The sequence below is a fragment of the Neomonachus schauinslandi genome, chromosome 4, assembly GCF_002201575.2.
Source record: "Neomonachus schauinslandi chromosome 4, ASM220157v2, whole genome shotgun sequence".
Taxonomy (NCBI): Eukaryota; Metazoa; Chordata; class Mammalia; order Carnivora; family Phocidae; genus Neomonachus; species Neomonachus schauinslandi.
In genome coordinates, this window is record NC_058406.1 from 176,351,534 (window position 1) to 176,376,873 (window position 25,340).

Consider the following 25,340-nt stretch of genomic DNA (forward strand, 5'->3'; position numbering starts at 1 on the left):
AGGCTCACCTCTAACTGGGACTTCAATTTGGGAAGGGACTAGGGAGGGAGGGAGGGTGTGTGTGGGGGGGTGTGTGTGTGTGTGTGTGTGGTGAGGGCATGTGTGTGTGTGTGTGTGTGTGTGTGGGGTGAGGGCATCCCGATCCCCGAGGAGCTGGACCCCAGCTGTATCAGGCTCACCTCTAACTGGGACTTCAATTTGGGAAGGGACTAGGGAGGGAGGGAGGGTGTGTGTGGGTGTGTGTGTGTGTGTGTGTGTGTGGTGAGGGCATGTGTGTGTGTGTGCGTGTGTGTGTGGGGTGAGGGCATCCCGATCCCCGAGGAGCTGGACCCCAGCTGTATCAGGCTCACCTCTAACTGGGACTTCAATTTGGGAAGGGACTAGGGAGGGAGGGAGGGTGTGTGTGGGTGTGTGTGCGTGTGTGTGTGTGTGAGTGACAGGCCAAGGACTCTGAGCTGGTTGTGCCCCCGGCGCTCACCATTCCACCCAGCGATGCAGCTGCTGTTTGATACAGAAGGTTCCCCCTCGTGGAGTCAGAGCCCAGAGTGTCAGTGTGCTGGGGGCCTGAGGCTGGGGCTGGGGGGAGGTGTAGATAAAACCCTGCATTATGCTCCTAGGCCATTATGTCTGCAGTTTTGCCTGGGACCATGCTGATATCCGAGGGGCTTGGACCTGCAGTAATGGGTATGCTGGGGAGCACCTGTGGCTCCCCCATGTGAGCTGCTGAGAGTGGCCTGAGTGAGTCCCTGAATGACTGGAGATGGTGGGATTGGGGCTGCACCTTGCCCCGTGCTAAGGACACCTCCGTCTGGGCCCCCGTTTGTCCCTCTCCACGTGGGAGACTGTCTGTATCTCCCCGTAGCAAGGTTTCAGGAGTGCTGGGTGGGGGCGGTGGGTGGTAGGATGTGTGTGCCCCCACAGCCGGGAAATGTCCCCGGCCTCCTCCATGAACGGGCAGAGCAGTGACCGGGTGCACGCAGGTGTTCCTTCCCCTCTCGAAGGCCGCTCTCTCCTGAGGGATACAAACGAAGACAGGACTCACGTTTCTGAGAGGTCAGAGACTCCTGCTGAGGCCACCAGGAGATGCTAGTGCTATCAAGCTCATGGTAAATGAAAACGTGCTATATATTTAGGGAGGGGGGAAAAAACAACACTTCATGTTTTACAAGTGTTGGCAAGCGTGAACCGAACCAAGTTAAAGGCTCTCACAGCAGCGCCTGCAAGTCACACCACGTCCACTAGGGGGCGAGGGGGACTTGCTGTTCACACATTCTGGGCTCCCAGGACGACAAGGAAACTTTAGCACGGCCCAGGGCTGCAGACCTTGGACTTCGATGAACTACCACAATCATCATGACAAATCAGAAAGGAACCTAAGTGTAGCACAGTTCAGTAACTTGTCACGGCACTGGTTGTGCAATTTCAAAGAAAATCAGACTCTGTCAGCCGTCTCGTTTATAAAATGGAAATGAGCCCGTCTCCAGAGTGGCTGTGAGAAGTAGTGATGAACGTGTGGTGATGTGACTGACAGAAGTCATCCTTCCCTGTGACCTGACAACGAGATCAGGTCCCTGTCCTCTCATAAACCCCCTCACCCAAGTGTCCCCTCTAGTGACCGCCTCTTCCCAACCACTGTCCCCTCACAGACCGCTTCCTTAAAGTACCATTTACATGTTGTGCGCTCACCCCTCCCTGGCATTCACACCTCAACCCACCAAAGTCTGTCTCCCAGTGAATTTACTCCACGGATATCACCAAGAGCACACACGTGACTCTTCCGTCCTTGGAGCTCTCTCTCCCCTAGATACTAGGACACCCTGGTCGTTGGGATCCCCTTTATGGGATCACTTCTATTCTGTTTCCTTCGCAGGCTCTTGTCCCTGGCCCAACACTTAAATCCTACTGTTGGGCAAATCCCAGGGCTCAGCATTTCTTATATGCAGTGTGAAATCACCCAAGAAGAGGGCAGGATTGGGAGCAGAAACAAGTGAGGGAGGAGACCTCAGGAGAGTAAGACAAAGGGCACCAAACAGACAATCCTACCCAAAGAAGGAGGGACAAAGCCAATTACCTTTACCTTACAGAGACAGTTCTCCAATGTCAGAGAGCACAGTGATCAACCAAGGTGCTTATGAAAAAGGCAGGCTCCAGGGTCCTCTTCAGAGTAAGGTCAGGGGTTCTGAGTTTTAGCCAGCGGGGGACTACGATGGGAGGGGTCTCCAGGCCCCACTGAGAAGAGCTGCCGCAGCTGGCCTGGAGGAGGAAGTCTGGGGCTGCAGGTGCAGGGATATGAAAGAGTCCAGCAGGAATAACCTCAGCTGTCCTGGCCTGACTTCTTCCCATCCAGACATTCTCATCACAGATGACGACAAGCAGAAAACCTTTCCAAGGGGCGCCTGGGTGGATAAGCCGAGTAAGCGTCTGCCTTCGGCTTGGGTCATGATCTCAGGGTCCTGGGATCCAGCCCCACATCAGGCTCCCTGCTCAGTGAGGATTCTCCTCCTCCCTCTCCCTCTGCCCCTCACCCCTGTTTGTTCTCTCTCTCTCTGCTCTCTCAAATAAATAAAATCTTACAAACAAAAAGCAAACAACAAACAAAAAAGCCTTTCCAAAAGGTGAGCTCCAGAGCTGGGCAGGTTCTCTGCCTAGACTGCTGAGCCCTGACCCCCTTTCGGTACCAGTAAGAGCCATGCATAGGGCTCAGCCCCCACAGACCCACAAGGAAACCTGTCCAGCAAGATTCCTCCACCACCTCCTACTTTCCCCTGCCTTTGACTCTGGCACAGGCCTCTGGCCACAGAGAAAGTCACTTCTCCTTTGAACACTGAGACAGGGTTGTGGCGGGGGCTGCCTGGGTCTCCACGTGCCTAGGTACCAAGTCAACTGAAGTAGTGGGAAGAGGTAAGAAATCCAGGGGCAGGGGGTGGGGGGGCGTGGGTAGGAAGAAGAGGAGGAGAAATCTGGGAAGAGGAAGGAGAGCGGTGGGGAGAGGAGAATAAGGCTTTGTGAATGAGCACTTCTGTTTCTCTTTCCAGGGAAATGGTTTGTGAGTTTCCTACCATCATCAGGTGAGTGGGTGATTTTCAAGGCAGGAAGGTGGGACTATATCCCTCCAGGAGACCACTTTGCACAAAACCCCCCATGATTGCCTCTGCTGTCCTTACCTGAGGCAGGAAGATCTGGCCCCTGGGCAAAGGGCAGGAGTAGATGGAAAAGAGGGGGTCAAGGAAGTCAGGGGCAGAAGGTCAGAGAAACTGAATGTCTTCAGAAGCTAATCTTGGGTGGGGGATGTACTTTCTCTTTTAGACACCCTCGTAAGAGGTCCCATCCCCCCAGTAGGTATGTGTTTGCTGGAGGCGAGGATGAGGATCCCATCCTGCACACATCTGGTCAGCAGGGCAGATTGCCCTGGCCTTTGCCACCAAGGCCCTGGGGCCTGGCCCTAGTTTTTGTGGAATAGGAAAGGTTCAGGAAGGCCATGGAAATGGACGGATGGACCCAGACTGGGGCAGGAAGAGGTTTCGCAAGAGGAAGTGGTAGAGAACAGAACCCTCCAAAGTGTCTCAAAAGCAAATTTGTGCATGTGAAAAGAGATGCTCACTTGTGATTCTGTTTCCAGGAAGAATATGGGGAGTCCTCCTGCAAGGTGAGTGTCTATTAAGAGAGAATTAAGGGGCCTCCAGGGTAGGAACCTGCAAAGCCAAGAACCCAAATTGGAGTTTCCATGCAACTCAGAAAACTGAGCTCTACTTCCAAACAGATGATCTGGTCAGCTCTGCTTATTCGTTCTTTTATTCATTTGTGCATGCCTGTGACCAACATTTATTAAGAACTTAGTGGGCAACAGGCATTATTCTGAGCCCTGGGGATACAGCAGCGCACCAAACAGAAATATCTGTGTCACTCAGCTCCCATTCCACTGGCCTCTCACTCAGATCATCTTGAGGCCACCTTAAGTCTGCTAGCAAAAGCAGAGAGCCCCTGAATCCATTCCTCAATTAATTCTTCTTTTTTTAAAGATTTTATTTATTTATTTAAGGAACACAGAGAGAGAGAGAGAGAGAGAGAGCATATGAGTAGGGGGAGGGGCAAAGGGAGAGGAAGAAGCAGATTTGCCACTGAGGAGGGAGCCCGACATGGGGCTCAATCCCAGGACCCTGAGATCAAGACCTGAAACGAAGGCAGATGTCCAACTGACTGAGCCACACAGGCGCCCCAATTCCTTGGTTAATTCTCTATGGATATAGATGATACAGGCAGAATTACACAGTATGAAGGACAGCTCATGTGCACCCAGTACTACCCCCAAGCATTTTCCATACATAAACTCAATTTAATCCTTTTAAGATCCCCATTTAACAGATGTAGAAACTGAGCCCAGGGCACTTAAGATCCTCATCTCAAAGAGCCCAACATTAGAATCCACTTATGTCAGACATGTCCAAGAAATGAGCACCTGGTCATTTTCTTCCACTTCCCATGACCCCTTTCCAGAATCTCCCCTCTCTGCTCCCTGCGTTCTACCCCCCTCATTTCATATCACTATGATTGTCTGTTTGCTAGTCTGTTATTTCTAGCCTATTCCCAGGGCTCAAACGTGCCATTCACAGAGATGCTTTTGGTTGATAAAAGGGCTCCTATTGATGGGGAAGGGCTGATCATCCCAGGAATGTTCTAATCAAAGAATTGTACCCATCTTCTCGTTGTTGCTGATTCCTGAGGGCAGATGTCAAGCACCTACATGAGGAGATTTTCCAGGAACAGAGGCCCTCACCCAGCTCTCAAAGGACGCTCAGGATGCCATATTCCATAATATCCTGAACATGCTTGGGAACCGAGAGGCTTTGCAGAACCTCACGGATGAGGTGAGGGGTTCCTACAGCTACCTAGGGCTGATCAAAAGTGGTAACGGGGGCAGGTTTAGGAGATACTGCTACCAAGGCACATGGGGGAGGGGGAATGGGGCAATGCCAGGGGAAAGAGTAGGATGCGAGAGATGCAGGACATTGACCCCAGACACGACAGGGCCAGGGAGTGCAGTCCCAATTACTGAGGCTGCTAGGAATCCCCTGGCGCAGGTAAAGCACCCTGACCTCCCACCTTCGTTAATCACTTACAGACTTAAAAGACACAGGCAAAATTACTTAGAAATACTAGTTGTAGTAGTAGTAATATCATATTACCAATAATACCAGTCTCCTACAGCTGGATGGGAACCTCTGGGATCCTCTGGATGACTTTGGTGGCAAAATCCTAAATGAGATGCAAGAGGACATAAGAGACCTATGGATCCAGGAAAGATTCCACATCATTTACCTCCTTGAAGCCATAATGGGTAAGAGTGATTTGGGGGAAATGTAGGAAAGTCACAAGTTTGACCTGCAGACCTCATGATATCCATGGGTTAGATGCCACCACTCCAAAACCCTTCAAATATCATGATCTTCATCCTCACATATCACCTCTCTCCAAAGTCTGGAGGGCTTAGTGAGATAAATTTGCTATGTGAACAGAGACCCAGCCTGAGGTCTAGAAAGTGACCCACCCAAGTTCATCCAACAGATCATTGTGGGTGGGATGATTCCAGGCTCCAGCCTCGGGATCCCATCCTCTGGACCATGTCATGTAGCATCCTGGAGACCATCCCAAGAGCAGAAGGAGGACTTTCCAGTACAGGGAACTTGACCTTCAAGTCCAGTGGGTTATTCCTCTGCCTCAGAGTTACCCTCTCATGGGGTCTCCTAGTTCACAGCGGGGAGAGGAAAATATGACTCTTCATCACTCTCTTTCTCCAAATGTCCCCGTTCCCAGCGCTGAGTGACACCCAACATGATCTGCGGGCCTAGTCCATGAAGAAGAGGATCCTGCTCCAGCAGCAGGAGCTGGTGAGAAATCCCCAAGGGCAACGTCCAGGGAAGAGGGTGAAAGAACCAGAGTTAAGAATGACTCTGAGGAAAAAGAGATAATGGAGGTTTCTGCCAGGAAGGGAGACAGGATCCTGCTTTGGCAACTGGGAAATCCCTGGCTACATCTGCCTCTAGGGAACAGGCCCAGTGGGTATGAGGCTACCTTAGGAGGGTCTCTGTTTCCATGGCAACCCCTGCAGAGGCCCCCCCAACACCCCCAGTTCTAAAATAGCCATATAGGAACCCAGGTTTGGGAACTCAGGGGCTCAGAGTCATATCCCTGCTTTACTAACACAGTTACCATTTGGGAATTGCTCTCTCTTTTCTCTCTCCTCATACATATACGTAAGTACTTATGTGTATGCAGACATACGCATATACATATACACACATTGTACACGTGTATGTACGTATATACACATCTGACTGCAGATGCCACTATTCTACAAGGGAAATGTTAGCGTAACCATTTAGCAGCTGAGGAACCAATGCTCAGCATTTTCCAATAATGTGTCCACGATCACACTGATCACAGGACACGACCAGGACATGACTCCTGGTCCCCTTGACTCCAAAGCTCGTCCTTTTCAGTTACCCTGCATGGCCCTCTTGGGGACAAATTTTCTCTCTCCGACCTCAAATGCTGACCTGTAACATCAGATACTGTTTATTTTAGGTAAGGAGCATCCTGGAGTCCAACTTCAATTACTCCGGGAACATCCCCTTCACCCTCAAACCCGAGCTCCTTGCCCTACTCCAGGATGAGGATTTGGCCATCACCTACGGCCTGCTGTAGGAGGCCTTCCTCCTTCAGTGGCCTGAATATGGAGCTGAGTAGCGCCAGGTCAACCTGGAATCTGGAAGCCAAGCAGCCCCTGTCTGCCCCGTATGGGACTCTCTCCATGCTGCAGTGGCTGGCAGTCAGTCCAGAGAGGCCTGGCCCCGCCCCAGTCTATGTTGGGAGTGCCCCTGATGAGCTCAGGGGATCTAGGGCCACCCACTTCTGCCGTTCCAGGTAGCATGGAGCCAGGGATCGGCACACTTGAGGGAATGTTCTGAAGTGATAGATCTGTACCTTGCTAAAGATTCATGCAATTGTCAAAACTCATCAAATAGTATCTAAAGATATGAGCATTTTGCTGTATATTAATGCTACTCCAAAAAAAGTAAACAAATACTGAACTCTAGTAACAATATGAATTGTTTGGGGTGAAGTGTACTGGTAATCTGTAACTTACGTGAAATGCATCAAAAAATAAGGTGATTAATGAAGGGACAGAGAGATAGATATGTGACCAAGAAGAGGTGGTAAAATGTTAAAAACAAGAGGGTTTTTTTCTTTTTTATTCTTGAAACATTTTCGTTTGTCCAGAATTGCTTCAAAAAAATTAACCCCCCCCCAAAATTATACCTGTGTATTGATTATATGTTACTTTTCCAAATTATGCTTTTTGAGCTATTTTAAAGGGAACACTGAGGGGTGGCTGGGTGGCTCAGTCATTAAGCATCTGCCTTCGGTTCAGGTCATGATCCCAGGGTCCTGGGATCGAGCCCCGCATCGGGCTCCCTGCTCGGCGGGAAGCCTGCTTCTCCCTCTCCCGCTCCCCCTGCTTGTGTTCCCTCTCTCGCTGTCTCTCTCTTCTGTCAAATAAATAAATAAAATCTTAAAAAAAAATTAAAAGGAACACTGAGAGAACAAAAGAAGAGGTCTTAGAAATTAAAACTTGAGGGCCCCCTCGCCTCTGCCCGCCTTTCCCATGGCCAATTTGCCTTAAACTCCCTAAAACCTCCGCAGCCCCAGTTCCTGCTGCAGCTGGTCTCTAATTGACAGATGATGACAAAGCCTACCATGCAGCTCCATCCTTCAGCAGTTAAACAACCAAAGGGAGTGGGGTTTTCTATGTGACTGTGGTACTGCAATCGATGGTATTTACTTTCAAGCACATAAAGCTGTTCTGGCTGCCTGTAGCCCCTCTTTTAGAATGCTTTTCCTGAACCTTCAGCACAACTGAATCTCAGCAACATGAAAATTAGTGCCGAGTGTTCTGATCTCATTTTGCCATTTCTGTCTTTAGGGAAGGTCATGACTGCTCCCTCCAGTTTGGAGCAGTTTAAAGTAGCGATGAGGTACCCACAGCTGTACAACATTCCTGAGTGCTTAGAAGACATTCAGGATGCAGACTGTTCTGGTTCAAAACGTTCATCTTCTGCTTCTAGCAAACTGAACAGCAAAATGATATTTGGTATAAGACACAGTGGCTAGAATGGCAGTGAAGCCAACAGGTGGTGTGCAGAGCCAAGTTCAACAGTAAGTACACCACACAACCAAGAGCTTGATGAAGAGTCTTTACAATTAGGCACTTCCCCGAACCACTATTTGATGTATGTACAAAAGAGTTCAGCATCCAAATTATCAGCTCCAAAAGAACACGTGTCACGGCACTTTGGAGAGTTTTACCTGTGATAGTTGTGGATTTGGCTTTAGCTGTGAAAAATCATTAGGTGAGCCTGTGCTAACCTGTACTAACAGACATTCATAACAAAACACAAGATCCTATCACAAAAGAGTAGATAGTAGAGATGGAAAAGATGGTACTACCAAAGCCGAATGTGGTGAAAAGGGATCTTCCAAAGTATTTTCTACACAGACAGACGAATACAGAGGAGACACCAGCCAGGCTGCTGCTGATTCGACTCCAACCATGGGGAGCAGAAAGAGTAGCACGGTGGAGTCTGAACTAGCCAGTGGAAAAAAAAAGCAGAGGGGCTGAGAGGAAAAGAACCATTACCAAGATGGAGCCAGAAGATATTCCTACAGACGAACTGAAAGACTTTAACACTATTAAAGTTACTGATAACGACTGTAATGAATCCACTGACAACAATGAATTAGATGAACTTGAAGAGCCATTTCACAGATACTACGTTGAAGAAGTTGTTGGTATTAAGAAAAGTGGTAGGAAAACGCTAAAACCTCAGATGTCGATAAATGCTGATGAAAGAGGTGGTCTAGAAAACATGAGGCCCCCTAACAACAGCAGTCCAGTACAAGAGGATATGAAAATGCATCCTGTGAGCTGTGCGGATTCACAATAACTGAGCAGGACCTGTCATCTCATTACTTAGCCAAACACATTGATCATATCTGTGCGTGTGGGAAATGAGGACAGGTCCTTGTTAAGGGGAGGCAGCTTCAGGATCATGCTCAAAGAGGTAGAGAACCCCAAGATCTGACAAGGAACAGGTTAGGAAATACTGAGGAGAAAACGGACATGGAAGAGAATCCTGATGAGCAGTCAGAAGTAAGAGATATGTTTGTGGAAATGTTGGATGATTTTAGGGACAATCATTTCGAGATAAACAGTATCCCCAAAAAAGCAGTTATTTAAACATTCTGCCTGTCCTTTTCGACATCCAATTGTGGCCAGTGTTTTGAAACTGAAAATCTAGTGCTTGAACATACGTCTAGCTGCCTAGACCAGATTGTGTTTGAGTGCCATCATGAAGAAAACGAAAGAGATCACAGACGAAAGCATTTTTGTAATCTGTGCGGAAAAGGATTTTATCAGAGGAGTGACTTAAGAGAACACTATACTGTTCATACTAAGGAAAAACAGTTCATTTGTCAGACACGTGGAAAGCAGTTTTTAAGAGAACGTCAGTTGCAACTGCACAAAGGCATGGCCAGGAATGTTTGTTCCACCTGTGATCAAGGAAACCTCAGAAAACATGACCATGTACGGCACATGATTTCTCATTTAACTGCTGGCAAGACTAAATGCCAGGTCTGCTTTCAGATATTCCCAAATATGAACAGCTGGAACAGCACAGGGATGTCCGTCTGCATACATGTGGAATATGTGGAGCAAAATTTAATTTGAGGAAAGACAGGAGATCACATTATAATGCCAAGCATTTGAAAAGAATATAAGTGATTTTCTACTGTACTAATGTTTAGATGATAGCAGACAAAACACCAAAGCAAAGGATATGAGCTATTCAGAAATTGATTTTATGAGATGAATTGTTGGGAAAAAATTTCAAGGCCCTCTTAATACTTTTGTTTAGGATCTTAAGTATCTACATATTAGGTGTTATTAAATGTTTATAATTTTTATTATTTCTTAATAGGATTCTTTGATTTTAGTTTGTTTTAGCTATGATTAAAACTCCTTTTGGGGCACCTGGGTAGCTCACTCAGTTGAGCCTTTGCCTTCGACTCCAGTCATGATCCCAGGATCCTGGGATCTGGCCCCACTGATGGACTCCCTGCCCAGTGGGGGGCCTGCTTCTCCCTCTCCCTCTGCCACTCACCCTGCTTGTGCTCTCGTGCTCTCCCCCCAACCTCAAATAAATAAATGAATTCTTTAAAAAAATAAAATAAAATTACTTTTCAATGTAGACTACAAGTGGCTGTTACCCCTTCAATGTTAATTAAACTTTAGTTTTTTTATTGAAAAAAAAGAAATTAAAACTATTATAAAAACTCAATAGAAGGATCAGAAGGTAAAGTTGAGGAGCTTTCCCAAAAAGTAAAGTAAAAAGTCACAAGATGAAAAATAAGAAAGAAAAAAATAAGAAATTCAGAAGCCTAACAGCTGGATAAAACAAGTTCTCAAAAAGAGAACACACACACACAAACAAATGGAGAGGATACCATCAACAAAATAATTCAATAAAATATCCCATAACCAGAATATGAGTTTCCAGATTTAAAGAGCCCATCACATACCTGACACAAATGGATGAAAATGGGACCATACCAAAACACATTTGTGTGATGTTTCAGAACATGCAGGACAAAGTAAAAATCCACGGAGAAGAATAAAGGTTATTTACAAAAGATCAAATATAGGGGGCACCTGGCTGGCTCAGTCGGGTTAAGTGTCTGATCTTAATTTTGGCTCAGGTCAAGATCTCAGCCTCCTGAGATCAAGCCCTGCCTCAGGCTCCCCACTGGGCATGAAGCCTGCTTGAGATTCTCTCTCTCCCTCTCCCTCTGCCCCTCCCCCGCCTCTCTCCCTCTCTAAAAAAAAAGAAAAGAAAAGAATAACTTTAAATTACAACCACACACAGCAAATTAGAGGCAATGGAACAATGACTTCCTACATTTTGATGGAAAATTATTTCCACCTAGAAGTCTACATCAAATTTGAAGGTAGAATAAGGGCATTTTCAGACAAAAATTTTTTTAAATTACTGTCTATGTTCCATTTTCCAGAAAACTATGAGAGGTTGTGATACAACAAAATGAGAGAAACCCAGAAGGAAAATATTGGCGACAGGGCAAAGATTTAGTGTAGAATAGAGACAGGGGGATTCCCGGGATGACAGTTGGGGGGGGGGGGGGCGGCAAAGGACAAGTCGTCCCCATCTGAGCAGATAGGAAGGCTTTGGGGGAGATTTCTCCAGGAAGAGAAAATTGATAGAATACCTCGAATCTGAGATATTAAATACAAGATTTAAGGAACTGGAAGGTTGGATTTAATTAGATACAAACACATAGAAAATAGAAGGAAAATGACAATGAGAAACAAAACAAAAATCCTACAGGAAAGGAAAAATAATTATGGTTTATTAATAGCTGAGTAGTGTTTACATAGTCATAATTGTGATGGGACCTGTGGTGTGTAGAGCCAAGGAGACCCTAAATCCTCATCTTCCCTGGTGTAAGTCCATGGACAATGCCTACAACTGAGCAAGGTTATTATTAAGAGATGTCAGACACAAAAGGCCACATATTATATTATCCCGTTCATATGAAATATGTAGAATAGGCAAATCCAGAGAGCCCAGAAAGTACATCACAGTGGTTAGGGTGGGAAGTAATGAAAATGTTCTAAAACTGACTGTGGTCATGGCTGCACAAGTCTGTAAATATATTAAAGCCACTGATTTGTACACTTTCAAGGAGTGAGCTGTATGGCTTGTGAATTATATCTCAAGAATGCCCTTTAAACAAGAAATAAGGGAGGTAATTACCAAAACAAGCAACAAAACACATTTAAAGTGATTGTCTCTGGGGAGAAGCAATGGAAGAAGGTGGGGGGGGCAAGACAGAGGGGGTGGGATCAGATCAGCTTTGATTAAAGAACACAAAGCCTAAGTATTAATGTAAGTCCACACGCCATTATTGAAAGCTGGAGGTTCACCCCATGTGTCAGGGTCAGGGCTGGAGAGGGTGGGGTACCACGACACCTGGGCAGGGGCAGGGCTGGAAACCCTGTAGTGCTAGACGCGGGTTCCAGAGAGTTCCTGCGCTGGGCACAGCCTACAGTCCGGAACGGTCACCCGGCCACCGCCCTACGGGCAGCCGCCCAGAGCCTCAGGTGGGTGTGGGGGGCCGGGAACCCCGGGTCCTGGAGGGGTTGCGGGACTGGGGGGCAGGGAGGGGGTTCCAGGCAGGAGGGCAGGCCCGCAGTCCCCCCTCCCCCGCGCCTCTCCCGGCCTGTCCTTCTCTGCACCTCCCCCCCAAACCCTTTGGAGAGTGTCTACTTACCCTCCCCGATTCCAAGCTGGCGCTGGCGCTGCCCTCAGACGGTCCCCCAGGGTCCTCTCGGTCACTACCTGAGCCAGCACCATCTCCCTAGGCGCCCCCGCAGCCGCCCCTCTCGGCGCTGGTGTGGACGCGCCTCTGGCGCCCCCTACAGGCCTGAGCAGGCCCACGCTTCCCCAGGCCGCAGTCACTGCGGGGCCCCTTCCTCCGTAGAAATAGCAAATATTGTCATTTAAGGCTGTGTTGGCCCATTCCCAACAACACGGAAGTTTCTCTTTGACTTTAAGTTGGACAGAAAAGGAAAAAAAGACTATTGGCATAAAGACGAATATATTAATACTCTGTATTAAGATACTCTCTTAGACCTAAAATCTTCTTTGTTTCTTCTGATTTAAAGTAAATTAAAACATTTTCATGGGCCCTAAAAGTAGCGTGGGCCCTGGGCACCGTGCCTGGTGGAGAAGCTGGTCCCTCAGCTGCCTCCTTTCCCTGGGGCTGCAGACAAGGCTGGCCCCCACATCACACTGGAGCCCTGGGTCCCACTCCCCTGGACGGTAGTCATAAGCTCCTGCAGTCTCCCCTTTCCAGTGGGCAGTGAGTGCTGGTCCTAAAACACGTGCACTGGCTTGCAGTGTCATTGCCCTGCTCACAAGCCTTCGGTGACTGCCAGGGCCCACCTCAGGAAGGTGCTCACAGAAATGGCAAACTCCATCAAAGACGTAGGAACAATAATGCTACTGGGGCCCACCGGAGGGGGAAACAGAGGCTCATCCTAGATGCCTCTACCCAGAAAACTCAATTATGTGTGCTAAGAGGAGCGAGAAGAGAGAGGAATCCCTGTTCCCTTCTCATGCCACCCCCATCTCCTCTCCCTCCTCCCACCCACCTGGGCACCCACTACCTCAGAAAAGCAAGCAAGGCCAGAACACAAAGGGTAACAGCTTATCAACAAATGCCAACATCAACTTGTTAGTCCTCATAACAGTACATCCTCCATTGGACTGTTATGACAGTCCAATGGAGGATGTACTGTTATAGATAGTAATTGTCTATATTTTATATAAATATGAATAAATTTCTACTTTACAGCCAAGGACACCAAGGAGCAGAGAGATTTAGTAATGTTCCCAAGGGAACACCTGTTCTAAAACTAAGAAGGGAGTCCTTAGAGCCTTGGAGCTTCTCCAGGGGAGTGATTTAAAGGCTATTTCCAGGGTGGTTTTGACCACCTGGGATTTCCACCTATCTGCTGACTTTAGAACCCAGCCCTGGGTCAGAAGCACCCGGGAGAAGTCTGCTCAGGGCTCCCCACTCCTCACACTTCTGCTAGAAATTCAGTTCAGCTGAGACTTCACCAAGGTCTCCACAGCTTTGTAGGACACCTGCCCTCTCTTCGCTCCTCCAGGAACATGTCGTCCCTGTTTGCAAGGGATGCCAGGAGTGTGGTCAGAGAACTGGGCAGGAGAGGGGAGCTGGTGCCCCCGCCAACAGCCTGAACAGCGCCCCACACCTGCGCCCCTTCTGCCTGGTGAGGAAGAAGCACAGACGCCACCCCAGCCTTGGGACACCCCCTTCATCCCTACAGACTTCTCCCTCATGGATGCACTGGAGCCCAGCTCCCCCATCCCAGGTACTTTCAGGTGGGGCCTGTGGGTAGCAGAGTGTTGTAAAAAAGACAGATTCACATGGCTGAGAAAGCAGACAGCCTCTGCCCAGACACCCTGTGGACACCTATCCTCCATGTAGGGGAAGGATGAACCCATGTTTTTCTTCCTCCTGTCCCCAGTTGTGTGATAAGTAATGATAATTTTAAACAACAGTAATGGTTTAACATGGGTCAAGTGCTTGCTGTGTGCCAGAGCCCATGCTGACAGTTCCTCAGTTAATCCTCACAACCACCCTTGGGGGAAGACCCTGTCACCCTTCCCTCCCCTTTTTTAAATGGGGCAACTGAGGCTCCAAGACTTAAGTGGTTTGCTCAGGGTCACACCCAGCCAGTAAGTGGTGGAGGCCAAATCGGACCCCAGGGCTGAGGCCTTAGCCACGCTCAAACCTGCCTCGCTCGCCACCTGGACCTCTCTTCCCGCAGAACTGAACTGGAGCCAATTCATCCAGACCTGGGAGATGGTGGCAGGAGCCATGACAGGGGCCATGAGTGTGAGCACCAGGCTGCCGGTGCAGGTGACAGGGAACAGTGGGGTGATCCATAGCTCCACACTGACTGTACACACACTCATGGTTTCCCCTCACATCTAGGAAACTCTGATGAAGAGGTGAGAGTCAGGTGGGCCAACCAGGCTGGGCTCTCCTGGCTGAGGTCTGTCTGTGGCTCTCCTGGCTGAGGACTGTCTGTGGGCACAGGTCCTCCAGGCTGGAGTAGGGATCAGGGAGCAGGAGAGAAAAGCCCGAGGCTCTGGCCAGCTCGAGGACCTCCAATGAAGCCCCTCTGAAGAGTGGGTTGGGATAGGAGAGTCCACCATTAGCAGAGAGCCCAGGGGCCCAGGGACAAGGGGGTGGGTGGTGAGAAGGGCTTATTTTAAGTCAGAGATTTCAACCTAGATGGAAAAAAAGCAAAACAAAACAAAACAGAAACGTGGTAGCTGCTGAGTGGGAGGCAATAAGGAGTGTTGAAGACTATGGCTAACTGCGGACACAAGCCTGCCTAGAGCTGAGCAGCAGCTGCTGGGGCTGTTGCCAGGCAGGACTGTGAGCTGGGTGGCACCATTTCTTCAGAGAAGCTAGAAATTGAGATTTTTATGTGAAACCTACCAATTTTAATATTTTCTCAAAAATTCTGAACACCTCATGGGCCAAATAAACATAAGCCTTTCGTCCAACTCAGCTTGTAGAAAGCCACATGGTGGCCTCTGGTCTGGACATTTTATACCTTGTAGAAGACAGATGTCCAGCTCCCCTCAGTTTCTCTCCTTTTCTAGCCACCCCCAAGTGACCTTAAGCAAGCAGTCCCTAAGTCCAGGCCAGTCACACCAAGGGAGGCCTCGTCCCAGGAGGCCTGGTCCCAGGAGGCTGCCCCACCCCTACACACCCTTACAGGAAACTGAGGAAACCAAAGCCCTCGTTCCTCAGGGAGCTGCAACGCCGGAAGGAGAAGGAGAGCCTGTATGTGGTGACAGAGGCCGTGGAGACCACGCACGACACCATGCTTCAGAGGCTCAGCAACGCAGAGGGAGCAGGAAGGCTCGCCTTCCTTGGGCCGGGCCATTTAAAGGTGCAGGGTGTGCTCTAGGGGTGCAAAGTCGGGTGTGCTGGGGATGCTGGCAGCCACCGAAGAGCTCCCCCTCCACCCTAACTCCTGCTAAAGGGCTGCCCCACTAAAAATCGCCCCATCTAAACAAGAATGGGATTCCTGGGTGCTTGTGTTGTGGCTCTCAATTCTGATGACACGTTAGAGTCATCTGGAAAGCTGTTTTGGTTTTTATTTGAAAATACCCAACACTGCCCCGCCCAACCCTGTTTTCATTGGTCTAGAATGGGCCCCACTGGCTGGTATCTTCTGACTCCCTCCAGATGATTCTATGTGCTGCCAGCGTTGCTATCACCGCGGAGGGGGTCTGCATCAGCTTTGGAACCAGGCACACCTGGGTACAAATCCCAGCCCTGCCCCTGGCTAGCTGTGTGGCCTCGGGCAAGTCACTCGACCCTCTGAGTTTGCCAGTTCTTGCCCCAGAGGAGAACCAAGGGAGATTAGGCAGCAGTGGGGAAGGTGCTGAAGATACTGGTGCAGGGATGCTCTGTTTCCTTCCATGTGCCTTCCACGTCCCAGATCTGCTCCTCACCAGCTCAGTCCCTAGGTCATTTAGCGCCTGTGGGCCTCAGGTCCCCATGGTGACAAAGGAAGTGTGGGCCCCACACTAGTATCCTGGGGCTCTGGGACTCCTGTCTCCCACAAATTAAGTGTGACTCAGCCTCACAGGAATGCAGGTGAGTATGGATCACCTATCAGTCAATCTCTAGCTTCCATTGCTGAATACTGTTTAGAAGCTAGAACACAGTACAAAAGGTTCTCTATCCATTTTTCTCATCCATCCCTCCTGATGATTCTATAAGGTGGGTACTATATGTCAGGTTTTCTGGGAGCTGAACCTGGAGCTCAAAGAGGTTAAGGGGCACCTGGGTGGCTCAGTTGGTTAAGCATCTCACTCTTGATTTTGGCTCAGGTCATGATCTCAGGATTGAGATGGGAGCCCTGTATCGGGCTCTGTGCTGAGGGTGGAGCCTGCTAAAGATTCTCTCTCACTCTAAAAAAAAAAGAAAAGGAAGGAAGGAAGGGAGGGAGGGAGGAAAGAGGTTAAGCTCCTTCCTCAGGAGCACACAGCAAGCAAGGGCTAGGGCCAAAATCCAGACTGGGCCTACCTGGTTCCAACACCCATGCGTTTAATCAAACCAGTTACACTATAATGCCACCTCTGAACACAGCAGATGGCTGGCCTTCTAATCAAGGGTTATTTGAGATGTCAATGAGATGTTAAAATATGCAGCCTCGCTCCACTTGCCAGTTGTGGGAAAGACAGGGGACAGTACAAGGGGAGGGAGGGAGTAGCTGAGGGGCAGGGAACCATCTTGGGATTACATATTTGCTGTTGATTTCTTACTCTGTGGGACTCCAGATGTGTCATGGGACTGGCGTCAGTGTAGGGTAACCAACCTTCCCAGCTTACCTGAGCGAGGGCTTTCCTGGAACAGGGGACTTTCAGTGGGAATACCAGGACAGTTGGTCACCCTAGTGGTGAGTGACAGAAAACCTGAAATGACAGTGGCTCCAAACCAGAAAAGATTTCTCTCTTAGGTAAAAGTCCAGATAGGAGCCTAAGGCAGTGGCTCTGCAGTGGTGGATTGTAGTGATCAGAGACCTAGCTCTTCCGTTTTGTCACTCTGCCACTTTCTGGTCCGAGATGGCTGCTCTAGCCCCATTGATCATGTCCACATTGCAGCCGGCAGAAGGAAGAAAAGGACTTGCACACACCACCTCCATCCATTTGCATCCCACTGGCCAGAACGTGGAGCTGGATTCAGGCCAGCCAAGTGCCAGCAGAAAGGAGGTGTTCTCTCACTGTTGCTTTTTTTTTTTAAGATTTTATTTATTTATTTGAGAGAGAGCGAGCAAGCGCGTGTGCATGCGCATGAGTGGGGGGAGGGGCAGAGGGACAAGCAGACTCCCGGCTGAGCACAAAGCCCAATGCAGCGCTTGATCCCAGGACCCTGAGATCATGACCTGAGCCGAAATCGAGTCGGGGCACTTAACTGACTGAGCCACCCAGGCGCCCCCATCTTACTGTTGCTTTTAAACTGCACTTTCCCTGGGGCGCCTGAGTGGCTCAGTCATTAAGCGTCTGCCTTTAGCTCAGGTCATGGTCCCAGGGTCCTGGGATCAAGCCCCGCATTGGGCTCCCTGCTCTGTGGGAGGCCTGCTTCTCCCTCTCCCACTCCCCCTGATTGTGCTCCCTCTCTCGCTGTGTCTCTCTCTGTCAAATAAACAAATAAAATCTTTAAAAAAAATAAAAAATAAAATAAACTGCACTTCCCCTGTGGGAGTAGGGTGGATAGCAGGGGGCCCCTGGGCCTCCCAGGGCTTGCCCCCGCTGCGCCGCAGTCTCCACCTCTGAGTGAGAGGGGCTGACTCAGAGACCACTTGGAGGGGATCCAGCTGCGGTGCCTCATGACTCCAGCTCAGCCTTTCCCAAAGCCGGTACCCCAAACTCTGGACAGTGCTTAACAACACTAAGTGAAAATCGTTTCTTTACTGTGGGACTTTTTAGAGCTTTTACCATGCCAATGTGTATTGCTCTGACCCCAGAATGCCCTGGGGTTTTTTTCTGGAAATATCTTGTGTGCAACCTATTTTGCTGTTCTTGTTGCCTGAGTGTCCGCCCATCCCCTGCTTTTGGATCTTCCTCTTCCCTCCAACCTCTACACTGATCATCAAGAGAGATCCATGCAGGCCCTCCTCCTGCGTCTCCCCGTGCCCTGCTCCTGTCTGCCCTGAAGACACCTTCCTGCAGGTCCTCGAATTCTGTGTGGACTTGAGGTCCTGTTCTCCCCTGCCTCCTTCCTAGCTCCAGGGTCAGAGCCACATGGCCGAAGAGAAGGCAGTGAATCCCCCGGGGCACTGTCCTGGCCTACAGGGTGCTGCAGCTGGTGATCAGAGGGAACTGCTGGGGTAAGTGGAGGCTAGAGGCGCAGGGGCAGCAAAGACAGGACTCTGCCTCTGGGAGGGCTGGCAGAGGGGCAGGGCTACCTGCACATGTGGAGCAGCGAGAGGGAGACGAGGCTATTTCCCAGTGGCCTGAGCACTCAGCCAGACAGCTCCACCTTCTGGCAGCTGTTACAAGGATGTGAGGAGCAGGGAGGGCCCCCGAGGTCAGCTGTCCAGGAGGACTTACACCCAAGTCTGCACCCCACTTAGCCTAGGGGCGGGGGGGGTCAGGGAGAAGCTGCATTTGATGGGAGGAAGGGCTGTGTCATCTAATTAGCACAGAGAATCATGCGGACTGGGTGGTCCTGCCCATCCTTAGCCCAGGGGTGACCAGTGGGAGGTGGGGGGTTTGCTCTCCCAACAATGCTGCAGCCCAGAGATGGGCTGGAGACTGAGCACAGGGTGGGACCGCTCTGATGCTCAGATCTGGCCCACTGAATCTGCAGGGTTGGCCTTGGGTGGGGGGAGGAGGAGGATCCAGCCACCCTTGCCCTCTGAAAAGAGCAGGAGCCTGAGTCCAGTGCACTGAGGTCTGAATGGCGGCTTTGCCGGTTGCCCTCTGTGTGGCCCTGGAGGCGTCAGCAAATGTCTCAAGCTTCAGCATCCTCGTCTGTAAACGGGCTCGTGCTGCCTGCCCACAGAGTGCTGTGAGGCACAGGACATAAAGCTGTGAGGTCCCTGGCTCTCTGGCCTGCACACAGTAGGAGCCCCATAATTGCTAACTATCTGCCTCCCTCTCAGGCACTTTCCTCTTTTGCCCTACCTGTGCTCCCACACAGCTATCCTGTACCTGCCTGAAAGAAAGCTTGGTCGAGACTTTAGTGGAGGTAAGGAGTCCTGCCCAGGGCCTGGAACCCAACCAGAAATCATCCCTTCCCACAGAGAATGCTCTGACACTGCTCTTGGGGTCCCTTCCCTCCATCATGCCGTCACCCTATGTCCAGGGGCAGGGAGGGCCATCTTCCAGCTGAAGCATGGGCTCTGAGCAGGAGGGGGAGAAGGAGGAAGGAGAGTGAGGTGCAGGAAATAGGGAAAGGCAAGGATAAGACCCACGACTGCCATCTGCTATGTGGTGGGTACTCAGTAAATGTTTATGGAAGGAAGGAAGGGAAGGACGGATGGACAGAGGGAAGAATGAAAAGTAGGCACACACAAGAGAGCTCTGCCTGAGGTGGGAGCTTCACCAGGCCAGGACTGTGACACCAGGACCTCCTGGTTAGGCAGAATATCCGGGCAGGCTAGCCCTGGGCAGGGGGGCCTGCGCCCAGGAGCTGGGCATACCTATCCTCTCCCCACAGACTCAGCCTACAGTTGGGCTGTCAGTGAGGAGCCCAACTTCCAGGGCCTGCAGAGGCAGGTGGGTGCCCAGTTGCAGGACCTGGCCACACTGCCCACAGAGCTGCGGCACCTGCTGCTAAGTGCCCTCCAAGAGCTGCTCCAAGACCCTCAGGCCCTGCAGGAACTCGAGGACATGGTAAGGGGCCCATAGGCTGGACCAGGGTCTGGGGACTGGGATCCAGGAAAGGGGGGCGGAACAGGGAAATGAGAAGCAGGAATAGGGATGTGCTCTGAGTCTCGGTAGTGCCCCACCTTGGATGGCAGGGTGAGGACGGCCCCGTGGTGACCAGGCACAGGCCTGTGCCTGCTTTTGTGTCAGACACTCACTGAGCATTTGCTCACTAAAGCCCAAACAAGGGACCTGGCTCAACATTGCTGGCATCAGAAGCCAGGCTCATTCCATCCTCACTGGCATCAGAGGGGACACAGTGCCAGGGGTGGGGAACAGGAGCTTGGAGGATTGGGTGCAGGGCTGGGGGGCAGAGGAGGAGACCCACAGCCTGTCCTTGCTCCCCTTTGCCCCTGCCCTGCAGATGGAACAGGCCCTGGACACTGGGGTGCTGGGACAGCTGGTTGGCCCTGGGGGCTTCATCCTAAGCACCATCCGGAACCCCTGAGGCAGCCTGTTGACCTCGAAAGGCAGGGCCATCCTCTGCATTCTTGGAGCTCTTGTGGGTAAGAGGGATGCACAAGGGGCTGGGGTGGGGAGGAAGAGTCCAGAGGAAAGTCCTCCCAAGGCCCCTGCCCAGCAGCCCTTGTGTTCCCTGACCACCCTCTCTGAGCAAGCCTTCTCCTGTCTGTTCTGTGCTATAGACAGTCCCAGGCCATTCCCACTCACATCTGATTCTCTGTCCAAGCTCTGTCCAAAGTCAGCATGGAAAAGCACAGCCCCCATTTCCTCAGTTTGCTTGTGCCTTAAGTGAGGGTAATTGGCACTCACATTGCAAGACGGTCCAGCCCTTCCTTCAGTGATGATTTACTGCGCATCCACTGTATGTCAACAAGGCACCAGGAAAAACTGAGGCAGCCGCTCTCCTCTTTCAGTCTGTAGTGGGGACAGACATCACACCAATATAGACAGAGAATTACCAACAGCATGAGAGTGTCTGTCTAACAGAGGCCCTGCTCCAACCCAGAATGGAGGCAAGGCCCACAGAGGGAGCTAGGAATAGGATCCCCTCACTGGTGGCCTGCAGTGTGGACAGAAGTGCTGGGGCAGGCAGGAGGACAGAGGCTTTGAAGCCTGGGCCGGGCTGTTCTGTTGTCACCTTAGGAAGTTGGGATCTTAATTTCCCAGAACCCCCTTCCCTGAGGTCTGGGTGAGAATCCCCCAAAAGAGGAACCACCATGAGATATGGGGGCCAGAAGTGAAGTAGCAGCCATTCATCTCTGAAGCATCCCTGATGGACAGGTGCTGCAGTGCCCACAGATTCCCAGTGCTTCCTCCCAACTGCTCATACTGCTGACCAGCAAGGCCTTGGTCCTGTCACCACACACAGGGAAGCCAAAGCTCCCCATCAGCCTCTACCAGCTGCATCTTGGCAGTCCCCTTCCCACTAGCCTTCACGACTTTCCACCTTGCTTCCTGCACTTCAGCCATGGCACTCCCCGTGCTGTCGTTGCTTGAACAAGTCAGCCTGCTCTGCCTCAGAATCTTTGCACTGGGTACTCCCTCTGCCTGCTATACTCTTCCCCCCAAATATTCACAAGGCTGACTGTGTTTACTGTTTATCATCAGCATCCCCCTGCCAGAAATATAAGTGCCATGAAAGCAAGTGTTGTTTGTATTACTCACATGCTCGATCTATTGAACACATGTCTGTACATCATAGGTGCCGAACATCCATTAGGTCCCTCCCCATGCACGAAAAGGAGATTGAGGGGCAGAGATGCCCCTGTGGGGCTAGAGGAATGCTATTCCCCAAGATTGGAGCTTCATGTTTGGAATCAGGCCAACCTGGGTTCTCACTGTAGTTTTGCCCCTGACAGGATGAGGAATCACCATTATCCTGGCTAATAACCACCTTGCAAAGCCACTGGGGAGCAAATGAGCTAATGTGAAAGCCCTTCGTAAAGTGAAGCCCACCATCCACCCTTCATGGGTCGTGTTTTAGGGAAACTGAAGGGTTGGAAGGGGTGGCAACTTACTCAGCACTTCCAGGGCAGGCACAGTTCCCGCCTTCTTGAACCTTCTCGGGAAGGATGGCCCAAGAGGTACATAGTGGAACTTGTCTCCACTTTAGGGCTCCAGTATCCCAGCCATTCCTGGGTTACTAGGGCCCACGAGGAGACACGCAAGATGCTTCAGATGCTCAGTGGCCCTCAACCCCTATCTCTCAACAGTGCTCGTGACACCCAACATTGCCTGCTGACCCAGTCCATGGAGAGAGGGATCATGCCCCAGCAGCTGGAGCTGGTGAGAGCCTCCAGGATGGGGTGTGGAGGGAGGATATCTGGGGGAATATCCCAAGTGGTCTGTCGGGGGTCCGGTCCCCAGTCCCTTGAGAGCCCTTTATCAGCACTCACTCACAGAGGGGCATTCCCTGGCTCTGACTTCTGAGTGCCCAGGCCTGTGCAACCTCTGCCAGGTGGGCCCTTTGCTGGGTGGGTCACATTCACTCACATGTGGGTTTATTGATTATGCTGAATCCATACCTTGTGCCACCAGGCCCTCTGCTGGGGCTGAGAATACAAAGTGAAAGAGGTTCCACCCTTCACAGTCTGGTTAAGGGACTATGCAAACCAGTGACAACAAAGAGTGCCTGCTTTAGCTCAAACAGCTATGGGGTGGCTTTGGCAGCTATGAGGACACCAACTACAGGGTTCAGGGGCATTTCCCAGGGGGTGATCCCTCCATGCAGTTCATGAATTCATGGATGAAAAGATGGGGGAGTGGGGGGCAGAATCCAGGCAAACAGCACAGGCAGAGGCTGGGAGCTACTAGGGAGTGTTGGAAACCAATGACTCCAGCCAGTGTGCGAAGAGCGGTGTTGGGGGTACACTATTTTGCCAAGCCTCAGCTGTAGTGGGAGATGGGGGAGCACTGGCCCCAGGCTCCCACCCTCAGGGTGGGTTCCACTGATGCAGGACCTGGGAGACCTGCCTGTTCATTCTGGGTGGTTCCTTGCAGGTGGCGAGCATCTTAGAGCCAAACTTTAATCAGATGGAGGAAACCACCTTTTCTCTCCCACTAGAAGTCCTCTCATCCCTGCAGAGTGAGGATGCAGCCCTCTCCCGGAGCCTGGTGGAGAGCTGTGGCCTGGAGCTGCAGGGGCCTAGCCAGCAACTCATGTGGGACCCTGACCTGGTGCCACAGGTGTCTGCACTCTAAGGGTCCCTCGCAGGGCTGCAGATGCTGGCTGCACCCAGCCCTGTAGCCCTCTAAGCCAATGGCTGAGAAAGGTGCCACAGCCTCCCCTAGGGTTCCAGTCCTCCTGCCTCCAGGGACCTGCTGGCCCAGGCAGCCATGGGTGATTACGGGCTCCACCAGGACTGGCGCACACGCTTTCCTCCATCCCTTTCAGGACTGGTCTCCAGACATTAGTCACCCATCCAGCTGCGAGGGGGCGGGGGCACCCATTAGTGTAGGGTCTCACCTTGGATCAGAATTCTCCCTTGAGAGGTAGTAGAAGCTGGTTCCAGAAGAGCCGGGGCTCCATCCACCGCCCCACCGCCGACAGCTGTGTAGCTCTGTCTGTAGCAAGTTACTCCCCTCTCCTGCAACATTAATGCCCTATGAAATGGGGCTAAGAATCCCCAGCTCACAGGACCGTAGCGAAGACTTAAAAGTTGTACATAAAGTGCTCAGAACAGTGCTCGGCTGTCAGCTATTATTGCGTGACGTGGCTATTACTGGTCGTCTGGCTACTCTGGAGGAAGCTGCAGGACCTTTCTCCAGCTGCGCAGAGGACCTAACGGTCTCCCCTTAACGCCTGCTGCGCGCCGCTCAGCCTGGCCTGCTTTCCCGGCGCAGGATGAGGGAGATGGGGGGAAGTTCCACTAGGCCTGCGCGGGCCTACGGGCCGGGACTCCTGGGCCGGGCCCTCCGCAGAGCCTTGTCTGGTGGTGGGAATTTGCCAGCGACGCCGCACAGCGGATAACCGGAGTCCTTTCACGGTAGGAAGCATCTCCGGCAGAACTCGCACGACCCGACATGGCCGTGACGTGGAGGAGCTGTGAAGGAGTGCACGTGCGCATGCGCCCGTGCGCATGCGTCCGTGCGTGTGCGTGCCTTGCGCGCGCAGGGCGTGGGAAAGGAAAAGGCTGAACACTCGTGTCGGTTGCAGGTCTTGGAGCTCCTGCTCCGTTCTCTTGACTTGGCGGAGCCCTCCGTAGCCGAAACAAAACCCCGGACTGAGCCCCTGCTTTTGCCCAGGCCCGGCAAAATGTTCGTTTCCACTGATAAAACTTACCTAACAAACAATGGCCTTTGTAAAAAAAATTTACAAAGGTCTCAGAAATGTATGAAGAACACTTGAATCTCCATAACTCCACTACCCAGATACAAGCAGTATTGACATTTTGGTAACATTTGCCCATCAGTGTTATTCCCATGCATTCATACAAATCATCTTGCAGGTAGCTGTGTGAACTTAGGCTAAGTTTCTTAACCGTTCTGAACTTCTGTTTCCTCTCCTGTAAAGCAGGGGTAAAAATATCTCCATGTTAGAGAATATCATCAAAAAGACGTGACTGCCAATTGACCTGTGAGCTGGACCCAGGCACTCCCAGGCTCCTCACCCCCTACTCTGTCCTTGGAATGAGGGTTGCACTTGCCTTTCCTGCTCTCAGAGGCTGCCTCAAGGACATAGCCTTGAGATGGTGATGTGATGTTGAAAACACCTACATGGTGTATAAATGAACATAGCGCCTCTTTATAAACTTTGAAGATTTGGAGGGCAGGTGCAGGGGTCCATTCATCTTGTTGCCACCCAACACAAGACCTGTATGTAAGTTCCCTTCACTGATATTAAAACTAACCCCCTGGAGTGGCCTGCCGCTTTCTGAGGTCTCTCTCCCTGCCCTCTCACTACAGGGGTCAGTTTCAGATCATACCCAGGAAGCTGAAGCTCCCAAGAGGGTTGTGAACCAGCACTCCATGTGTTTGTACCCCTTCAATAACATGGTCACATACAGTGGCCCCTCAAAACTATTTTCCTCCCTTTGTAGGACCCTCTAGAGAGCCCACCCTAACAGTACTCACAGGAAGGCCCTTGTCTAAAATCCCCTTTCAGGGCGCCTGGGTGGCTGAGATGGTTAAGCGTCTGCCTTCGGCTCAGGTCATGATCCCAGGGTCCTGGGATCAAGTCCCACATCGGGCTCCCGGCTCAGCGGGGAGCCTGCTTCTCCCTCTGACCCTCTCCCCTCTCATGCTGTTTCTCTCTTG

The 25,340-nt window shown here is 51.1% G+C and overlaps 2 long non-coding RNA genes and 1 pseudogene across 2 annotated transcripts; all 3 read left to right on the forward strand.

Moving 5' to 3' along the window:
* Positions 1-2,842: 2,842 nt before the first annotated feature.
* Positions 2,843-4,798, forward strand: LOC110579209. Its single transcript, XR_002480233.1, has 4 exons — positions 2,843-2,901; positions 3,036-3,068; positions 3,620-3,646; positions 4,727-4,798. It is a non-coding gene; the product is annotated as an uncharacterized LOC110579209 (long non-coding RNA).
* A 55-nt stretch (positions 4,799-4,853) lies between these two features.
* Positions 4,854-5,885, forward strand: LOC110579261. The gene is made up of 3 exons (XR_002480242.1): positions 4,854-4,865; positions 5,206-5,335; positions 5,812-5,885. It is a non-coding gene; the product is annotated as an uncharacterized LOC110579261 (long non-coding RNA).
* An 80-nt stretch (positions 5,886-5,965) lies between these two features.
* LOC110579176 lies at positions 5,966-9,901 on the forward strand (annotated as a pseudogene).
* The last annotated feature ends 15,439 nt before the right edge of the window (positions 9,902-25,340 follow it).